The sequence below is a fragment of the Meles meles genome, chromosome 9 (genome assembly GCF_922984935.1).
Source record: "Meles meles chromosome 9, mMelMel3.1 paternal haplotype, whole genome shotgun sequence".
NCBI classification, from domain to species: Eukaryota; Metazoa; Chordata; class Mammalia; order Carnivora; family Mustelidae; genus Meles; species Meles meles.
This window is the reverse complement of record NC_060074.1, coordinates 95242888-95264687: the sequence shown is the minus strand read 5'-3', so window position 1 is coordinate 95264687 and position 21800 is coordinate 95242888.

Here is a 21800-nt window from a genome sequence, read left to right as displayed (position 1 = left end):
CAGCTTGCTCCCCAGCACCAGGATCCGTCATCCCTTCAGGTGGTAGGCTGGGCTTCAGGTATCTCTCAGAGTACATTTGAATGAATGGAGGGGAGTCTGCTGACCTGGCCCAGAGTCCTGCTCTGAGCCCATCCACCTCTTGCCCCGTTCTGGAGAGCCTTCTGGGGAACCAGTTACAGGGACTCCACCTCTCACTGAAGACAAAGGCCCAAGGAGAAGTGGGAGGAGTTGGTGTTCTGGGTGCCTAGGTTAGAGCTGGAGGAGTTAGTATCCCAGGAGCCCAAGGAGCAGGGCTTGCTATCCAAGGTGTGACCAGTGTGTCCTAGTGGCAAAGTTCCAGGTATCTTCACATGTGCTGGGTAATTATTTTTGTGGTTTCTGCACCCTTGTAGTGACATCCAAGCCAGTTGTAAGCTGATTGTTCTAATAGTTCCTGTATATTTTGAAAATACACATATCATCATTATTTCAAAATACTTGGCATGAAAAATTTGATTGAATTTGAAATTTGTTTACATTATCACAAAAATGTCACTATTACTTGTCAATGAAGGAAGAGTTTCTAGATTTATTCCAACATGATTTTTCCATGTAGATTTTTGAACGGTTGTAAAAATGATTTAAAAATTTATATTACCTTCTTGTGTAAACAGAGTTTCTTGAGGGAGATCATCAAGAATTTGAAGGGATTATTATTAAAAATTGTTAATCCAGAGTTACATGTAACAGTTTCCAACCTGTTCCCCCCAAGAGAATGGGCAGAAGTTAAGAAAAGTTTGTTCATTGACAGATTCAAGCATTTCACTTAAATACTTGAAAACATTTAATTTGGCGGTTTTATATAAATTCAGTATTTAATACCTTCCTGAAACTTTTGTATTTTATTTTTCCTATATTGAAATAAACAAAGTATAATGATTTTTCTCCCATTAAAATCTAAATTTCCTTCAGTTTACCTCCAGGGCATGATATAAATGCTATCATTTTCTCTGTATGTTTTCACATAAAAAATGTTGGGAATTTTTAAAAGCAACTTTATTGAGGTGTAATTTAGATGTTGAACTACTCACCTATTTTAAGTGCACTATGGATGATTTTTAGTAAATTTACTGAGTTGTACAACCGTTGGCATCCGTTTTTAGAACATGTTACTCATCCCGGTAAGATGGGATAATAGTTGTGAAGGACGGTGAATGAGACCAAAAGGCATTCCTTGGGAGGACGGAGCTTTGGGTCCTAAGCAGCCAGCAGGTAAATATGAGGGTGCTGAATCCCGAGGAGAGGCACCTGGGAAGGGGGACAGGGCAGATCTAGAACATGGCTGTTTTTCTGGGCATTGGGAAGTTGGGGGCTGATTTGTGGCTCAGCTTAAATATCCCTGCCCCCAGGCAGGTTCTTCTAGCTCACCTAACAGACTGCTTCCTTTCCTGGTCTCCAGTGTACACCTGTTACAGCAAAATTACTGGTGGATTTTTGGTTTGTGAATCTGCTGTCCCTGCTAGACTGTGAGTGTCCACTGCATGGCCCCCGCCCCTCCCCACCTTTCTGTCCCCATAACTTAGCCCCATCTCTGGCACAGAGAAGAGCCTCACAGTCACTGTTTTCCCCATAAGGAAGTGCCCTCCAGCTCTTTATCCTCCCCTCCAAGGTTGCCGGAGCTGACCAGAGGCACACGGGGAGATTCCCCAGCAGACAGTGACCGGAGCAGAATCAGGCTGTGTCGATGGGGGGGATGACAGAGAGCGCGCAGGCCCGGCTGCTGCAGCCCCGGCTTCTTGTCTGGCCCTGCTTCTGACCATCTGTCCCTCTGTGCTGTCAGTTGCGCCTCTCAGCTGTTGCATCTCCTCCCAGACAAGGCTGCCGGTGACGCGCTGTCTCAGTTGCCTTCCAGCTACAAAGCCCCATGATTGCTGTGGTGCATCTTCCTTCCAGTGTCTCCTGGAACTGCCTGCATTTGAAGGGGCCACCTCGGGGGAGCAAGGGAGACAACAATAGGGGCTCTAACCCTTGGCTCTGCCTGGGGACCTGTAATTAAGGCAGCAAGCAGATAAACTCCCTTTTCCACCTCCAGAAGCAGGTCTCTGGCCAAGATGGTTTCCCCAGGCCCAAGGAGAATGAGATGGAAAGCAAGCCCATCAAACTGGTTTGTTTTTTTTTTTAAAGATTTTATTTATTTATTTGATAGACAGAGATCACAAGTAGGCAGAGAGGCAGGAGGGGCCAGGGGGTGGGGGGGAGGTAGGAAGCAGGCTCCCTGCTAAGCAGGACCCTGGGATCATGACCTGAGCTGAAGGCAGAGGCTTTAAACCACTGAGCTACCCAGGCGCCCCATCATCAAACTGTTTTTGAGGGGACTTACCAGCTGCCCAGATCTGCAATCCCCTATTTAAAAGCAGAGTTACTTTCTGAGTAACAGAGCCCCATTATTCTTTATCACTGGACTCTCAACTCTGCTCTGTATTTCCCTTTGGTGTTCTGCCACTCACTAGCCCATTTATCCTCTCTTGAGACCTTATACTTTTTTTTTTTTTAAAGATTTTATTATTTATTTGACAGACAGAGATCACAAGTAGGCAGAGAGGCAGGCAGAGAGAGGGGGAAGCAGGCTCCCTGCTGAGCCGAGAGTCTGATGTGGGGCTCGATCCCAGGACCCTGGGGTCATGACCTGAGTTGAAGACAGAGGCTTTAACCCCTTGAGCCACCCAGGCGCCCCAAGACCTTATACTTAGAGTCGACAGAAACTACAGCTGTGATGGCCTGGAAAGCTTTCTGGGGGTGGCCCGAGCTGGCTCCAGTTGCAGCCAGGACAGAGAACCTTCCCTAAACCCTAAACTATTGTTTGTTCCCAGGTGCCTCAAGTGGGTTTCTGGGATGGGGGTGGGAGCTGCTTCTTGGCACCCAGTTGAAGGAATTTTAGACTTTCTGGTGTGTTTTCTGGGCTCCAATGTGGACTCCTTGGTGTGGCGGCAGCACAGGCAGCCCCAAGGGGAGGCAGGCGGCGTCCCACAAACCCCCCTAACCCCCCAACTCTCTGGGTATTACAGGACCAGTCTGGGCTTCCTGGGATTGATCAGACCTGACTGTGGTTTTCCTGTCTAATCATGTTGTTAATTAACATCACAAATCTTCGCAGCTGGTGGCTGCTTTTTGCATCTCATCCCCTCCTCCTCCCTTCTGTACACCAATTAGTGCAAAAGTGGGGACCAGACCTTCAAGCATTGATTTGCCTTTGTAGTAATGATTATTTTGGGAACAACCCAACCCCCTCCAAGCAGATGAACTCTCGCCACACCCTGAATTTGAACCGCATGCTTCCTTCCTCATAGATTTTTGGTTTTGCTAGGCAAGGACAGAGGACCCAATTACTGAAAAGAATAATACCACATTTGTCTCCTTTGGTTTTAAAAGACAAATGGGACTGTGAGGAAAGAAGGGGAGAGCACATCTCCAGAGGATGTGGCTCATTTAAAGGTGTTGGCTGATCTTTTCAAAAAGTCAGTTCCTTGAAGGTGGAAACCTAGTCCAGCCAAATGTCAAGTGGAACAATGTGAGAAAGCCCCAGTAACACCTCTGTTTATGAAGTGGTTCGTGCCTCAGACGGCTGAGTTCCTGCTGGTTCATCAGACCTTCAGGGGTCAGGGACCAAGGCATGTCTGTGCCAAAGGAACTGTTTACAGCCTTAGCCTGGAGAGGGAGACAAGGATGGAGGGGCGGGTGCACCTCTGATGGTCCAGGGACAGCCAGGCCTTGAACCTTGACTCTGGGTCCTTACCAGGGCACTTGCCAATAGACCTCTATGGTTAGTTAGTCCCCTAGAAAGGCTATATGGTCAGATAGCAAAAGAAAAGGAGTCTTTGGCCTTGTGCTCACTAGGCAGCGTTTGGAAGAATAGACAGTGCATAGTGTGTTTGAGCGGATTTCATCTGTTTTCTTTTTACCTCCCCAATACTCTCTTCCAGCCTTGCGGGATCATCTCCTTATTCCTCCTCCACTCTCACTCTCTCTCCAAGATACAGAGACTCGTGACCTTAATCATCTCACTCTCATCCCGTCTCTTCTCATCCTGTTCTCTCCTGTGTGGGGGATTGTGAGGGCCTGGGCTCTGTGGGGAGTACGCGGTAATCTATTAGCAATGTCTGCCAGGCCAGCGTGGGGGTGAAGACTGCCAGGCAAGCGACGTCTTTACCATCCCCATCCTTTTTTGCTTTTTAATTTTTAATTGTGGTAAAATACACATAACATAAAATTTGTCATCTTAACCATATCTAAGTGTGCAGTTCAGTAGTGTTAAGTGTGTTCACACTGTCGTGCAATCTGCCTCCAGGACTTGATCGTCTAACAAAACCAAGACTTTATCTAGGAGATACCCCCTTATCCTCCCCTCCTCCAGCCCCTGCTAACCACCATTCTACTTTCTGTTCCTATGAGCTTGCTATTCTGGATAAGTGGAACCAGTAAGTATTTGTCTTTTTCTGTCTGGCTTCTTTTACTTAAAGTAATATCTTCAAGTTTCATCCATGTCAGAATTTCCTTTCTTCTTAAGGCTTAATAATATTGCATTCTATGAATAGACTACATTTTATTTATCCACTCATCTGTCACTGGACATTTGGGTTATTTCCACTTTTTGATTATTGCAAAGGATGGGGATACAGATCTTTCCCAACAATTCAGTGATCTAATTTAGTGTTTTTCAAATTTGTTTACATTAGAACCATCTGCAGAGCTTTTAAGAATGACTGTTCTTTGAACCATCACTCCAATTAAATCAAACGTCTAGGTGTAGGGTCCAGAGATCAAAAATCAAAGGTATTTGTTAAAAATGCAGATTCTCTGGAGATTGTGATTCACTTGGTCTGGGATGTGGCCCAGAAATCTGTACTTTAAGGAAAGAACTCAGGATATTCTCATGATTGGTATTTTAGAAAATCCTGTCTAAGCCATCACATAAGGGCCCTTAACCTTCACACAGACTTATCCCTTGGTCATAAATGGTGTCAGACTATTCTCTAGTTATCTTATGTGTCTTGAATCTTATAGCCCCACTTGGACTGTAAATTCGTAACATTGTAGAATTTCTGAATTCAAAGGGGCCATAGAGACCAGATAATCTGTTCAACCAAGGTGACACCTTAGTCAGTTTTAGGACTGTGTCTAGAAGCAGTTCCCTCCACTCAATAGGAATTGAAGTGGAATTGAAGAAGAAATTCCCTCCACTCAATAGGAATTTAAAATTTTTGTTTTTCTACAGTGCCAGTGCAAGCCAGCACGTTACTTTTAAGAAAGACTGGGTGTGACTACCATTGTTCTTGTGAAAGTTTGGGTGCTTACATTTATACCTCCTGCTGCTCAGAGCAGCCCCTCGATCAGTGATTGGGACAGCATCATGATGTGGAAGGGTTTGAATGAAAACATGATCTCAGCTGTGCCTGTCATAGCACACCCTCCCTTTTAGGCCAGGTTCAAGTCCACATTGGCTGTGAGACCCTGGACCAGTATGGACGAAATTTTTCTTTCTTCCTTGAGTCATGAAGCATAAGACCTTGCATTAATTGAACATTGACTTTTCACCAGCTGCAATTCTAGTTGGATTCCATAGATTATTTGATAGGCCTATGAGGAAACAAGAGCTTGGAAGTATTCAATGACTTGTACAGAGTTACTTCCTAGCAAGTGACAGGACTTGGATTTGATTTCTCAGCCCAATCTCTCTCTTTTTATTATTTTTTAAATTAACCTATAATGTATTATTTGTTTCAGGGATACAGGTCTGTGAATCATCAGTCTTACACAATTCACAACACTCACCATAGCACATATCCTCCCCAGTGTCCATCACCTAGCCACCCCATTTCCCCACTGCCCCCCACTCTTCCCAGTAGCCCTCAGTTTGTTTCCTGAAATTAAGAGTCTCCTATGGTTTGTCTCCCTCTCTGGTTTCATCTTGTTTCATTTTTCCCTCCCTTCCCATATGATCCTCTGTCTTGTTTCTCAAATTCCTCATATCATTGAGATCATATGATAATTGTCTTTCTCTGATTGACTTATTTCGCTTAGCATAATATCCTCTAGTTCCATCCATGTCATTGCAAATGGCAAGATTTCTTTTTTGATGGCTGCATAGTATTCCATTGTGTGTGTGTGTGTGTGTGTGTGTGTGTGTGTGTGTGTACCACATCTTTATCCATCCATCTGTTGATGGACATCTAGGCTCTTTCCATAGTTTGGCTATTGTGGACCTTGCTGCTATAAACACTGGAGTGCACGTGCCCCTTCAGATCACTACATTTGTATCTTTGGGGTAAATACCCAGTAGTGCAATTGCTGGGTCATAGAGTAGCTCTATTTTCAACTTTTTGAGGAACTTCCATACTGTTTTCCAGAGTTCAGCCCAATCTCTTAATCACTGTGCTGTTTCACATGATGAAAAGAGATGAGGTAAGCCAAATAGCATAGTGTCTAGTCCATTACAGAAGCTCAGTAAATTGGTCATCATCATCATATTCGCAGCAGCAACTAAACTTTGTATAGCTCTTGTTATGTGCCAGGTACCATTTCATGCACTTAACACATATCTATTTGCAAAATAATCCTATGAAGCCATACTATTATAACAGATTTTACAGATGAGGAAACTGAGGCACAAAAAGTTCTACTGCTAATAAGTAGCAGAGATGAGATTGAACTAGAGAATATGGCTCCAAACTTAATGCCATAACCAGTACATTGTGCTGCCTTCCACATGATAAATGTGAACTACTACTACTACTAATTATTAATAATAAAACCCTCCAATTTCTTTCAATGTGATATTTTTTCTACATGTTTTCCTTGAAGGCATGCCCAGAAGATAAAAGTAAATATGATAATATATATATATATATATATATATATATATATATATATATATATATTTATGTCTTCCCTTTCTGCCCTCTCAAAATTCTTATGCAATTCAATCAGATGCTATTTCACATCATCTGATTTCTTAGTTATTTTGGGAGTAACCTCTGGGGAAGGGACATTCATGGGGCCATTTTTAAGTTGGAAGGAAACTTTGGGCTCTTCTAGGGCAGAAGTCTCCAAAATAGAGTGCTTGAACCTGACAGTATCCACAAGGTCATCCTTTGGAGTTGGAGAAGAAAATATTAGTGTAAAACCAAAGAAATTAAGGGCCATAGCATTTTTCCAGTCATGAAGTTCAGTGGACACCTCCTAGACATTATCATAGTGACTCTGGCTCCAACTGTCCCTGCCGACCCTCCTTTCTTGAAGCATTCACCTACTTTAGTTGAGTGAGGTCACACTCTTGTCCCTTTTCTCTTCTCTCTCTCTCTCTCTCTGGCTGCTCTTTCTTAGTCTCCTTTGCAGGTTTCCCATTTCAGGAATTTACATTTTTAAAAAATTAATATATGGCATGACATGGCATTCTTACTTGCTCTATGCATCAGAAGGTCATGGTTCTTGTACAGAATATCCCCTGTATGAGACAAAGGTGGAGAGTCTATAGCACAGACGAAGCTGCCTTCCCTGTTTTACTTCCTTTCAGCATATTTATGTGGGCTGTTAGAGGTTAAATTGGGTTCCACAAGAAGATTTTTTGAGGTCCTAACCCCTAGTACCTCAGAAGACGATTTATTCTGAAATAGGGTCATTGTAGATGCAGTTAGTTACGTTAGATGAGTTCGTACTGAATTAGGATGGGCTCTCAATCCAATATGGCTGCTGTCCCCATAAGAAGAGAAGAGACACAGAGACCTTTGGAGAGAAGACAGCCACGTGATGGCAGGGGCATCTATTGGAATGAAGCATTTGCAAGCCAAGGAATTCCGGGATTGCCAGCAAACACCAGCAGCAAAAAAGCTAGGGAAAGATTCTCCCGTACAAGTTTCAGAGGGCGTGTGGCACTACCAACATGTTGATTTCAGATTACCAGCCTCCAGAACTGTGAGAGAATAAATTTCTGTTGTTTTAAGCCACCTAGTTGTATGTACTTTGTCATGGCAGCCACCGGAAACAAATATATGTGCCTATGTAGGTAGATTTATGAATTCTATTTCCTTGTTTAAATGAAACTATCCTTCACCAAATGGACACTCTGCAAAGACACCACCATTTGAAGATAATACTCTGATGCAATGCAGGGGACCGCAGGGACACGGCAACCCTGCCCCCTCCATCAACTGCCACTGTGGGGGAAAAACGAAGACCATTCCATTTAACCTCTAAGAAGTCAGTTAAAAATGTCTTGATATATCAAGATATTTGGTCTATAGATTACCATCTCCTATAATTATGACATTCAATCTTATCCCAACTCATATTTGTCTTGAGGTATTAGCTAATGATAGTATCAAGCCATCATGATCAATAGGACATTTACTAGTCCTTATTTCATCTTTATCTCATCCTTTTAAATATTTTACTTTTATGCCTTTTCATAATGTGTGCAGTATTTCTTCATTAAGATGCACATTTATGCCTTATAAATGAAGAAGATAAATAAAAGCATGTATTTTGGCAGTATGTGTTCATACATTTTTTTTTTCATTGATGGGGTCCCTAATGAAGTCAACACGTCCTCCACTTTTGTGCCTGAGAAAACAGGTTCCAGGGTAGTTACATGAATTGAGTCACCCGAGGTCAGAACTTGAACTGGGTTCTTCCAACTCCAGGCCAGGATTAAACCCCTATACCATTTTCTCTCCTGCAGAGATTTAATGAGTTTTCACACTTTGCCCTATTTCAACATCATGAGGCCTTGAGCCATTTTGAGTAAAATGCTCCTGTTTAGCAAGCCTTGCAGGGAGTAGAGGTGTTCCAGCAGGGTCAAGCAAATGTGGGCTTACATTCTGGCTCTGCCACCTGATAGCTGTGTGATCTGGAGAAAGTACCTTAACCTCTCTGATCTTTTCTTTCCTCAATGATAAGATTTGGATATTTGTGCTCGTGGCATAGGATTTTTTTAAAGAATAAATCATATAAGATTCTCCAAGTGTAAACTATATGCTCCTTAAGGTTTAGCTGTAAGAATTGATGTTGCTGTTGAAATTATGAAGATGCAGGAGATAGAGTTCTATCTTATATATGGGGGGAGGTGTTCTGGGAACCAGTGCATAAGTCCCATGTCCAGATGTGACTCTGATTTGCCTGGCTGGGCATGAGGCCTGGGTTGTAGTGCTACAGCAGAGACCAGTTTCTGTGGGCTGACTGCAATTCCTACTACCTTTCCCTGAGCCCAGGTCACATTCTTGGTACTGAGAGATTCACGTTGCTGACTGGGAGTCACATTATTTCTCTTGTCTTGGTTATAGGCAAGTGTCCCGATGGAGAGTTTTCTTTCTCCCCTCTATCCACACTTCAGTCCACTGTAATCTGGCTTCTACCCATCAAATGCCTAGAAGCTGCCCAGCCAAGGGCCATAGTGACTTCCTTGTCAGGTCCGATGGACACCTTCTGATTGTTACCATGACATCCTGGTACTACTCATCACACTGTCAGGGATCATTTGACCCCATCCTCCTTCTTAAAAGCACTCTCTTTCTTCATCGAGAAACACCACAGTGTCTTAGATTTCTTCTCTCTGGATGCTCCTTGTCACTCTCTTTTGCCGGCTTACATTCTTTGACTCGACATTACATCCTGGAACTTTGCCCAGTTCTGTTCAAGCCCTTATTCTTCCTGAGCAGTTCCATCTATGGGCTGGGCACCCACTACCCTTGGCATCGCTGATTCCCCTCAGAGAGGGAGGGCTGACTGTCAAACTCACCTGTCAGGGGAACAGCTTCTTCAAACTGCATATGTCATGGTGTATGGTTCTGGATGCACCCGCTATCACTGTCCTAGTGGTCCTTCCTAGAGAACATGGTTATGTGGGGTGTGTGTGTGTGCATTGCATGGGACACTGAGGAGCTCTTATGTAATGCTCATGCATCCATCCCAGTCTGTCCCATGCACATGTAGGTACTACTATGCATATCCATTTGGATGTCCGCTAGTCACCTCCCACTCCGTCTGACCCAAGTGTCCCTTAGGTCGCCCATGAACTTGCTCCTTTTCCTTCATCTCTAGTTTGAGTGAGTGGCACCACCATTCAAACAGTTGCTCAAGTCAAGACCTGGTTATCTACCATGCTTGACTCCTGTTCCATTACCCCCCGACTTATGCCTACAATCAATTACCAGGCCCTCGTGAATCTACTTCCCCAAAGCATATGCATCAGGTCATTTCTTTTTTTTATTTTATTTTTTTTTTTATTTTTTTTGACAGATAGAGATTACAAGTAGGCAGAGAGGCAGGCAGAGAGAGAGAGAGAGAGAGGAGGAAGCAGGCTCCCAGCCAAGCAGAGAGCCCGATGCGGGGCTTGATCCCAGGACCCTGGGATCATGACCTGAGCCGAATGCAGAGGCTTTAACCCGCTGAGCCACCCAGGCGCCCCCATTTCTTTTTTTTCCCACTGAAGCTGCCTTCCTCACTTCCATCGGGTCTTTCAGACTTCAGGCCATGGGCCACACTTAGCCTTCTTTGCACACAGTCTCATCAGGGTCCTCCCCGCCTTAGTGCTTTTGTGGGTCCCTATTGCCCTTGGGATTCAGCTGGGCTCTGCTCACCTCTTTGGCCTCATTTCTAGCCTCTGCTCACTCGTCTAGTTGATTGTCCAGAGAGAATGTACTTGGGACGAAAGAGGGTCGTCAGTTATTATCCTGGGAAAACAAGAACTCTCTCATGAAAACTGGGAGGTTCAGTCAAGCCAAGTCTTTTCCGAACCTTTGAATGTGTTTTGTGTTCTTTCATCTGTAGACCTTTGTTTCAACATCCCTGCTTTGCCTGTTTGCAACCTCCAGCCCCCTGTGCATCTTTCTTACAGTCTGTACCTCATCCCTGTAGCATGTAAAGCACTCCATTAAAATTTTTTAAGCTTTTTATTTTTAATTGAAGTAGAGTCGGCATACCATGTTATATTAGTTTCAGTTGTACAACACAGTGATTTGACATTTATATACATTACGAATGCTCATCAAAGTGAGTGTGGTTACCATCTGTCACCATACAAAGTTATTACTGTATTATTGACTGTGTTCCCTATGCTGTACTTTCCATCCCTGTGACTTCTCTCATAAATGGGAAATTTGTACCTCTTAGTTCCCATCACCCGTTTTGCCCATCCACCACCCCCCCCCCCCACACACACACTTTCTGGCAGCCACCAGTTTGTTCTCTACATCTGTGAGTCTTTTTTGGTTTTGTTTGCTCATTTGTTTGTTCATTTGCTTTGGTTTTTAGATTCCACATATAAGTGAGACCATATGTTGTTTGTCATTTTCTGTCTGACTTACTTCTCTTAGAATAATACCCTCTTCGTCCATCCACGTTGTCACAAAATGGCAAGATTTCCTTCTCATCACTCCATTTTAATTGTCTATATTTTCAACCTCACCTGAGAGGAAAAAAATGAAGTCAGTTTGGATCTCGAGTTGCTTTAATGCTTCTTCCACTCCCTAAACTGCTTTCTCCGGTACAACCCTGCCCTTTTTAAAATAAGAGACAGTAGGTTGGAGGCTCAGATTCATGGTGTAAGTGACAGAATCTTACCAGAAAGTTAAAACATCATCTTATTTTCATTTTATCTATTGATGTTTATCTTCTTTTTATAGCTAGTAATACCGGTTTCCTATTTGTGCTAATGACATGTTTTCTTTCAAAATTAACTGGAGTAAAAGAAAATGAGCCAACTGAAATAAAAGCATTAAATTAATAATAGCCCAGTAGATATATAAATATGGAGACAGTTCATGACACCTGGTACAACTCCTCATAATATGGACATTCTCCTGTCATAAGACAATAAATGCCATTATCACACTCAAGGAAATTTATAGTATAATGCAAAGTATGTAACTTCTAATATATTCTAAATATTGACATTTTAAAATAGATCATTCATATTATTCTTTTGACTTTATCCAATGGAATCTAAATACCATAGGACTTCTATACTCATTATTGTTTATTTTTGAATAAACAAGCTCTTCTGTAGCATTTGAACATTTTTACATCTTTCTTTCTTTGAATTTCTATCCTGCTGACTCCACAAAGTCTTATCTTAATGTATATTTTTTATGCTTCAGAGTTTTTTTATTGTGTATTCCAGCATGTTATTGTAAAACCAAAAATTCACTTACTAAAACTGAATTCTTCCTTTATAGCCTGTGATAATAAAGCCCTAAGTGTTAACAAAATCTTCCTGATTGAGTAATCATTAAAATTATTAGTAGTACACAAACACACCATTAGTATGCTACTGACCATAATATGGTAATATCACGATTTCGATATTAGTCATAAAATATAAAAAAAGATTTGGAAATATATCTCCTAAATGACGTGATGGGGTCTTTAGCAAATAGCTCATGTATTCCTGGCTGACTATAACTTATTGCTAGGAAGAGACAAGGCAGTATCAGTTCTATTCCCATTTTTATAGTTGCAAATTAAAAAATGCATTTGTAAAATATAGCTATGGAAGATTTATTATACCAGTTTGAATTTTTTGTGCTTATATAATAACAATCACATAGTGATATATCACAACATTTACTCAATGATTTTAGTAATGATATATCACTTAACAATGCATTTAGGTTTCCTTTCAATTTTATTAAAAGCAAAGAATTGGAGACAGGCTGAATTGCAAAAGATTTCTTATCCAGTTGTTAGACTTATTCACTCTCTTGATTTCTTGGAATTATAGTGAAAAGTATTTATTAATCCTGGTCAAATTATACTTAATTACATCTATTTCTTCAATGAAAGGTATAATCTTTAACCTGATATATTTGTAAATGATTGAGAAAATAAAACATTGGTCGACACAACACAACTTTGCCAATGCAATATTTTATATCAAATGCAAAAGCTTTGAATGGATTTATACGGAACTGTAAATTTAATTTATGGAAAATGTCCACCATGGTCAAGCCCATCAGCCAAATCTATTTGCTTCCTATCTGAAAACATCTGACTTCATTTTCCAATTCAGTTGACATCTCTGTGATAATGCTCTCACTTCTGGTTTTAATTCCAAGAAAGAAAGAGAGAGCACTGGGATCTGAAACCTTGTTAGGAGTTTACTGCCTGGTGACATATGGCCTGTGCCAGATTCTCTGCTTTGTTCTTGGCCCCAGGAGCATTGTTTTCTTCAATGTAAGTTGGAGATAGCAGAGGAGAGGATGTTAAGTAGAAGTTCTGAATAGTTGAATTCGGAACTTCCTAACATGGCCAAAATACCTTTTGTTTAATGCCACTGTTGGTCCTTAATAGAACATGCCTAACAATGGGGGCAGGGGACAGGGGGAATGAGTGGCCCTGCCCTGTGGCTTGCACTCAGGTCTCCTACTTTGCCTTTGTTTAGGGCCTGCTCAGGAACATCTGGGCCAAGTCCTGTGAGAGGAGTCAGGCTGGTGGAGGGCTGGTGTTCACAGAGAGCCATGGGTGACCGTAGCAGGGAGGTGGCAGAGGGAATCAACAGACTGGTAGGAAGCCTGTACTGTCAAAGTGACCACAGAGAGCTCAGTGTTAGAAAGAGTAGAGATAGGAGTGGGAAATCCAGAATTTGAAAGCCTTAAAATTATCCTTAAAATTTCCTCAAAATTATCCAGAATATGGATCCTTTGGAGAGGTTTCTAGTTGCTTCCAGGCTGGGGTGCAATTACCCCAATGAAGCCTGCAGTGAACTAACTTTGCTAGAGTGTGGGTTGAGGGTGAAGGGGAGAGAACTGGGGATGGAGGAGACAGAGTGAATGTATGTGAGCATACACAAGTGTCTGTGTGCCCAGCCATGGCTCTTTCTATAATACTCTACAGCCTCAGGGCCTTTGCACTTTCTGTTCCTTTTGCACGTAATGCTGTTCCCCAGCCACATTTGCATGGCATATTCCTGTGCTTTCTTTAAGTTTTTTTTTTTTTAAATTTTAAGATTGTATTTATTTGTCAGAGAGAGAGAGAGCACAAGCAGGGAAGTGGCAGGCAGAAGTAGAGGGAGAAGCAGGCTCCCACTGAGCAAGGAGCCTGATGTGGGACTTGATCCCAAGACCCTGGGATCATGACACTGAGCTGCTTAACCAACTGAGCCACTCAGGTGTCCCTTTCTTTAAGTTTTAAGTGTCTTGGTGAACCTTTCCCTGCCTATCCTATTTTTAAATTGTACCCACCCATACTTGGTATCTCCTTTGTTGTGTTTTCTTCATTGAATATTTGTTTATTGTCTATCATCCCACACCGGAATATAAACTCCATGTTGTCTGGGATTTTTCTGAGTTTAGCTAGCCACCGTAGGCAATCAGTTAATATTTTTTGGCAAAATGAACAAACTGCCACAATAAATCTTCACCTAGCGGTCACAAATCCAATTTTGTATGAGGAAAAGGTAGGAAATGGCAAGGGTGGAGTGGGGATGATGATAAACCAGAAAGCTCATGTCACTGTCTAAAGAAACAGTCACTCCTTGGTATTGCCATGTGACACTGTAGTTTTAATGTTGACTTTTCATGAAAACCCTGAAATTAGAATTTTGGGATGGGAAGGTGAAATCTGATTTTTACATATGAGGAAAAAAATTAATTGAGATATGAGTATACTGTGCAATGTGAACAGATGGTTCAAATGAAACCTGCTTATGACCTCTCCTTGACCTAAACTGGAACATGGCCTAGGGGTGGGCGAGGGCACATCTGAAGAGTGCCTTCTTTTTCTTCCATGCATCCCTGCACAGCTGAAAGAGAGGAACATGCTTGGGGTTTATCTCACCTGAAAAGCCAAGAGATTAATTGAAGAGCTGGTTCAGAATAGATTACTGTACACCATAAGTTTCCCAAATATAATGGAAAGTCTTGCCCTGAGAAGGAAGCAACTCAAGAGGTTCCTCAACAGACATTTTGTGAAAACCACTCCTTCCCCACACAGCCTTGGCCAAATCTTGATGAGGTGTTAATTGTTTGATTAAAGACTTATACAAAAGACCTGAAATCATGAAACTCCTAGAAGAAAACAGGGGGAAAAAACCCTTCTTGACACAAGTCTTGGCAATGATGTTTTATTATTTATTTAGTTAGTTTGAAAGATTTTATTTATTTATCTGACACAGAAACAGTAAGAGAGGGAACACAAGCAGGGGGAGCAGGAGAGAGAGAAGCAGGCTTCCCCCTGAACAGGGAACCTGATGCAGGACTTGATCCCAGGACCCTGGGATCGTGACCTGAGCTGAAGGCAGATGCTTAATGACTGAACCACCCAGACATGCTTGGCAGTGATTTTTTAGATATGACACCTAAAACACAAACAACAAAATAAATAGGCAGGACTACATCAATTCAAAAAGCTTGGGCACAGCCAAGCAAACAATCAGCACAATGAAAAGACAGTCCTATGGTAGGGGAAAAAATATTTGTAAAGTTTATATCTGGTAAGAGGTTAGTGATCATATATGTCAGGGGATCACTTGACCCCCTCTGGGCCTCAGTTCTTCATATGAAAAATAAAAGTTTGAGCAGGGAGATTTCCAGGGTCCCGCTCAGCTCCAACGTTTGGTTCTACAGCAAAGCCCTTCTCTTAGGAAGAGCAGCCCAATGTGGCTGTGCCCAATAGAGGACCTTTTCTTATTTCTCAGAGGAGGATGGAATTTGAGATAGTTGGCTTTTGCTCCAGACTTCTCTCAGAAAGGAAAGAAAGGTCGTGCTGGGGATTAGCGGCCGAAGCGTGCACTCTTGCTCTCTGCAGGCTGAATTTCTGATATACCCATGTGCAGATGGGTTGGAAATGAATGGAATTGGCAGGGTTGATTGCTATCTTTTTTATTACGGTTCAGTGTTTGATTTCTGCTGTGACCCTGGCAGATGACAGCAGATCACTGGCCTTGACCAGAGCAGATTATTTCTTATCTGATCATTCTTTGTGTGTATTTCGGGTGACTGGAGGTTTTTTAATATTGAAAAGTCAAACAGCGTGGACCGTTTCATCCACTGTCAGCATAGCCTCTTATTTACAGGCCCATTCCCTTCACTTTCCACTTTTTCTTGGGAAAAAAAAAAAAAAATCAGCCATCAGCGGCTCAGCCTGATAATGTCAGAAGATGGGATTTGGAGATACATGCACGTCCTCTGTGGTGCTCCCATGGCTTACTGGGCAGCACTGGGTTTGACACACAATCTCATTTTTGGGCCTTATGTGGTTGAGTCTCATGAGAAACACCCATTGCCAGGGACAAGTGTGATTTAACCATGTCATGCCAAGGGTTTGCCCGTAGCAGGGAACTAAGTGCCTGGAGGGATTTGTTCTGCAACTACAAAGTTCTTAAAACTATGCAGAGCATTATTGTGAGATTTCTTTGACTTAGTCAAAAGTGTTACAAATATTTCTATTTTCTGGGGGATGATTGGGAGCTAAGCACCCAGTGTTTACATTCAGGAGGTAGAGTGGAGAAGTCACTGGGGAAGGTGGTGACAAGGAGGGCAAAGATGTCAAGATTGTGAAGGGTCTGAGATTTTACCCTACTTGCAACTTGCAGGCCAGTCAGGTAGGCTGCTGCAGTTCTCTGGATGCTGGTGGACTCCCGGTTGAGAGACAAAGGAGTTTGCTGCTTCACAGAATAGCAGTAGCCTGAGTATCATGGTTGAGCCAGTTTCCTGTACCCCATTCCCACAGGGTGATATGGAGGGGTCAGGTGACACCCACAAATGCACAAAATTTTGTTACAGGAGAGGCACCCTGAGCTTAGGGAGCCCGAATCTTTTATAGTAGGAAACGAAGTCAGCTTGCCCTGAGCTCTGGAGGGAGACATTATCTATGGACAAGCCTACTTATCCTTTGTTCTGCAGAGAGATATGATCTCTGTCTTCCTCTCCTCCCCTCCCCCTTCTTCTTCTTCTTCTTCTTCTTCTTTTTCTTCTGGTGCTGCTGCTGCTGCTTCTGTTTCTTCCTCTTCCTCTTCCCCCTCCTTCTCCTCCTCCTCTTCTTCTTCCTTCTTCCTCCTTCCTTCTTTTTCCTATCTCTGTCTTCCAAGACTGTTTTCTGTATAAATATCCTGGAGAAGATAGTCTGGGAAAAAGCAGTCAGTGGCTCCCATTGCAACATGTGTAGAAACCCAAGAGATGCATGGAGAATTGTCTTCCAGCAGGAACAAAGATCTATTTTTGCCCTAAAGTGGCAATTTCTCCATTCCTTCCCAGCTGCCTCCAGTGAGTTCACCCCTGGCTTTGGATCCTAGTAGTTTTTCCTCTCTAGTTTCTAAGCAAATCCAGGCAGTCACATTCCTGCCTCAGCTTAAGGTGCAATTCAAACTGTTGCTGGGGCCAAGGCTGAGAACTGTGAGAGTCCTGTTCACTGTCTGACCATAAAGTATCTTTTTCTCTGTTTGTGTTCTTCCCAGTGCAGCTGGGCACTTCATCTACTGGAAATGTTAATTCCATATCATCTTTGAAATAGATGGGACTGTGGCTTTTACCTCAGCCAGTCCTTGTTGATTGAGGCAGATTTTACATTTTAGACCACTGAGTTTCTGAAGACTCAAGTGCTTGGTTCAAAATCATTCTATAAAGATGTGCTGAAACCATGATTCCAAGTCAGGTCGGTGGAAATGGGTAGTTTCCTGTCGTTCTCCTCTTTATCAGAGTTTAGACTATGGATATTTTCAGACTGGCTTCACCAAGAAACGTTGAGAAAAGATGAGTGGGAATCCTCAGAATATCCTTCTGCAGCAATTTTTAAAAAAATAATATTTATATATTTATATATTTATTTATTTATTCGAGACGGAGAAAGAGAGAGGGGCAGAGGGATAAGCAGGTTCCCATGCTGAGCAGGGAGCCCCATGCAGGGCTTGATCACAGGCCCGGGAGATCATGACCTGAGCTGAAGTCAAACACTTAACCAACTGAGCCAAATAGCTTCAGCAATTTTTAAGAAAACAGTGTTGAAAGAGACTGCTGGTTACCTATTCAGTATCCATTCTCACCTTTTGTAGGCTAGGGTTCCTGTAAATTTGCCAAACTTAAAAACACAAACAAATAAACAAAACCAACTCCCTTTGTTATCTTTCCTTGAGGTTGGGGAGGTCAATGAGGTGTGGGTAGAGATAACTTCCAGTACCATTTTCTCAAGAACACACGCTTGCTGTTGGGAGACACTTACCTTTTCCCTGTCCCTCTCTCCAACCTGGAATATGGCCAGGATGACTAGAGCCACCTTGACACCTCATAAATGGAAGCAGGAGTTCAAGATAGTGGAGCAGAAGCATAGGTGGAGACTGGACCAGTGTGAACATCATGGAGCCACCATACCAGCCTGGAGCCCCCAGCTCTGGGCCTCTTCCGCGTGAGAGAAAATAATGCCCTGTCCCTCCCCCCTCCCTATTTTTTTTTACCATTGGCTCTTTGGATACGAGATGCATATACCTCCTTGCAGATATTAGGGGCTTATTGATCCCTAATTGTAATCTCTGAGTGTTCATTGTATCTAGTTAGGTTTTTTAGTTACAAGTAACACAAACATTGGCTAATATTAGCATAAAAGGACTAATTCTTTTTTAGGAAGGTTATGGGGTTGCTCCCAAGAAGGATATGAGAGCTGAAGAACTAGGCTAGAGCACGTGGGCACCAGATTGCTCTGGAAGACCTTGGTAGCAGGCTCCACTCACTGATCTCATCAGTGAACCCCAATTCCTTGCTACACCTTGTGTCTCTCAGCCAAGGTTCAGCATCTCAGGGAGGCAAGTATTCGATCGGCTGAGCCAAGGTGACATGACTCTCCTGGGCGAAGGTCATGTGACTGCCTGGTACCAAGTTGATGAGGGGAAGAGCAGAGCAGAAGGAACCTCCAGGGACCCACCCGGCTCCCACTGTTGGGGGGTAGACACCTGGACTTCTTTCCCACACAGATTGTATCCAGTGTGTGGGGGGGGGGTGCAGAGGCCAGCAGTCGGAGTGCTCCTGGGAACTGCAGAGGATTTAGATTTTCCTGGGATGAGGTGAGTTGGTTAAGATAAAAGGCAAAGATGGTGATGCCATGAAGACTTCAACAAGAGCAGTTCCCAATGGGTCTGCCCTCCTTGGGAACACAGGCTTACAGTAATGGCCCTTTGTTTGAGGAGGCCAAAGGCTACCTGTCAAAGCACCAAAGAGCTCTTTTAATCTCCAGTTTATGTAGCTGTAAGGGCTGTTTCATGGTAAAAATATGAACACATCCATTTCTTCGGCTGCTGTTCTCTCCTTCGTCGGGTTGCAGTTTCTAATTCACACTCATTAACCCACCTGCAGCAATTACACGTCTTTGCAGATCTCCCTAAGTGGGGGCAAGTCGTCTTGTTCCCTCCGTGGTGGGAAATCAGAGCTGTAAAAAGATCAAGTGCTGTTCCCAGGCCTTGGGGTGAGATGATGGTGCCATGAAGTGAAAGCAAATTGCAGCCTGCAGTTAAGGTGGACAGAGGTCATCAGTTAAGTAATGGTTGCTGAGGAGAGCTGGCCTAGCATGAAGATGTTCATGGATGTGATGCCCTAGCCTCAGAGATTCTAACCACACATAGAATATTAGTGAAATATGTCCAAGAATGAAGACCCTCCGAAACTTGACCCCGTAAGTCCCCCACCAGAATTTGGTTTCTTGTTGCAACCATATTTAGTACAGGACACTGTGGAAAGGTGTCAGGAGGAAAACAAAAACTGAAATCTCTCCCATGCTTAAAGCTTTCCAGTGGCTTCCCAGAGTCAGTTGAATAAAATCCATCCTCCTCATTCTGGCTGTGAGATCTTTTATGACCTGACCCAGCCTTCTCATGTGCTTTCCTTTTTCACTCTGTTTCTACCTGCTGCTTTGGTCACTTTGGTCTTCTCTCAGTACTGGAACCAGGCTCTTGCCCCTTCGCATTTGCAGCTGGGAATGCTCTGTCCCAGACTGTGCTTAGCTGACTCCTCCTTGCCATTCAGGTCTCAGCTCAGATATCGCTTGCCTCTGGAACCCCAGAGCCCTCCTGCCTGGCTTCCATTCTTGGCTCTATCAGAATGTGCGGGCTGTGTAAGATTCAGCAAGTGCTGAACTGCTCGACCTGTCCTTCTGCCCAGCTGCAAATGGGGATGGTGATATCCTTATATCACAAAATTGTGGTGCTGTTGATAGGAGTTAATAGAAATGGAGTCCTTAGGACATTACCTGGGGCACAGTCAATGTTACACTGAGTGTTTGTGTCATTGTTAGAGGAGTGTGGCTCTGGGTCACTCTGTCACTGAGTCTGGTTTGTTTTCTTTGTAGCACTAATCACTGTTTGAAATGACTTTATTTGCCCATTTATTGTCTATTTCTTCCAGGCTATCCCCAAGTTGAGTAACTGGAACAATAGGGAACTCAGTGTATTCCTTGGTCGGGGAGGACCGTCCATGGCTTTCTCACATCCACCCTGCCCTCTGGCCCTGGTTTCTCACCCTGTGCAGCAAAGCAGGAGCAGGACCTCACCAGCAGTTCTGTTGTGCATCCCAGTCATCCCCGGGGCCTGCGAAAACTAGAGGTGCCAAATAGAACTACCGTATGATTCAGCAGTCCCACTTCTGGGTGTTCATCCAGAAGAATTGAAAGCAGGGTCTTGAAGAAATATTTGCACTCCCGTGTTCATAGCAGCATTATTCACATTAGCCAAAGGGTAGAAGCAGCCCAATTACCCACTGACAGACGAATGGGTAAACAAACTGAGGCATCTGCCCAGGAAGGAATAGAAGTCAGTCTCAAAAAAAGGAAGATCTCCAGCCACAGGCTACAATATGGATGAACCTTGAGTGGATTATGCTGGGTGATGTAAGCCAGACCCGAGCAGACAAATACTGCAAGGTGGTACTTACATAATGTATCTAAAGTCATGAATATACTTAGCACTGCTAAACTGTACACATAAACATAGTTAGGCTGGTTCCTGCCTCATCCTACAACCTGCCTGAGTCCTGGGCATGCATAATTAAGAAATCAGTTCTTACCCAGCTCTGGCTTTTGAATGATTCTATATATGTGAGATAAACTTCCCAAGACATCATTATCTGGAAGGATGCTGTCAACTCATGTCCCTCCAGGACCGTAATTGTCATGTCACCTGGAGGAGGACAACAAAATCTGGCTTTGGGGTTGTTGTAAAGCGGAGCGACGGAGCTTGCCGAATTCCTGGAAAAGAGCGGAGTGGGAAGAGTTGTGTCCCGTACTTACACTGTGTGAACGTATTTTCCTAGGCCACCGTGGCCTGTGGGGCCTGTAGAGTCTCAGTGCTTGTCAGCAGAACGGAAATCTCTCAATAATCCTAACTTCAACGCGAGTAGGAAGAATGTCATGTCAGATTTCCCAGTGCCTTCCAGTTGGTACAAGTGGTTGCTTGTGGCTTGCATGCCTGTTCCCCATTGGTCCTTGGTTTTCAGGGTTAGAACTAGAATATATAGGATCATCGTGGGAATTAATAATTCTCCCCACTTCTGGACTTGTTTAGGTGAAGTGGGTTTTCCTGTGGGGACAGGTGTCCTTGCAAGGGAAAGAGAATGCAGGCGCATGTCCCCTCCGCTGCTTATGTGGTTGGTGCATTTATGGGGGATAGAAAGCATACTTTCATTCCAGGCAGCGCTGAGGGCTATAGTATGCGCTATACTTTACTGGATGTTAAAAAAATTAGTTAAGGTGGTAAATTTTACGTTATGTGATTTTTACCATAATAAAAATAAATAAATAAGGGGCACCTGGGTGGCTCAGTGGGTTAAGCCTCTGCCTTCGGCTCAGGTCATGATCTC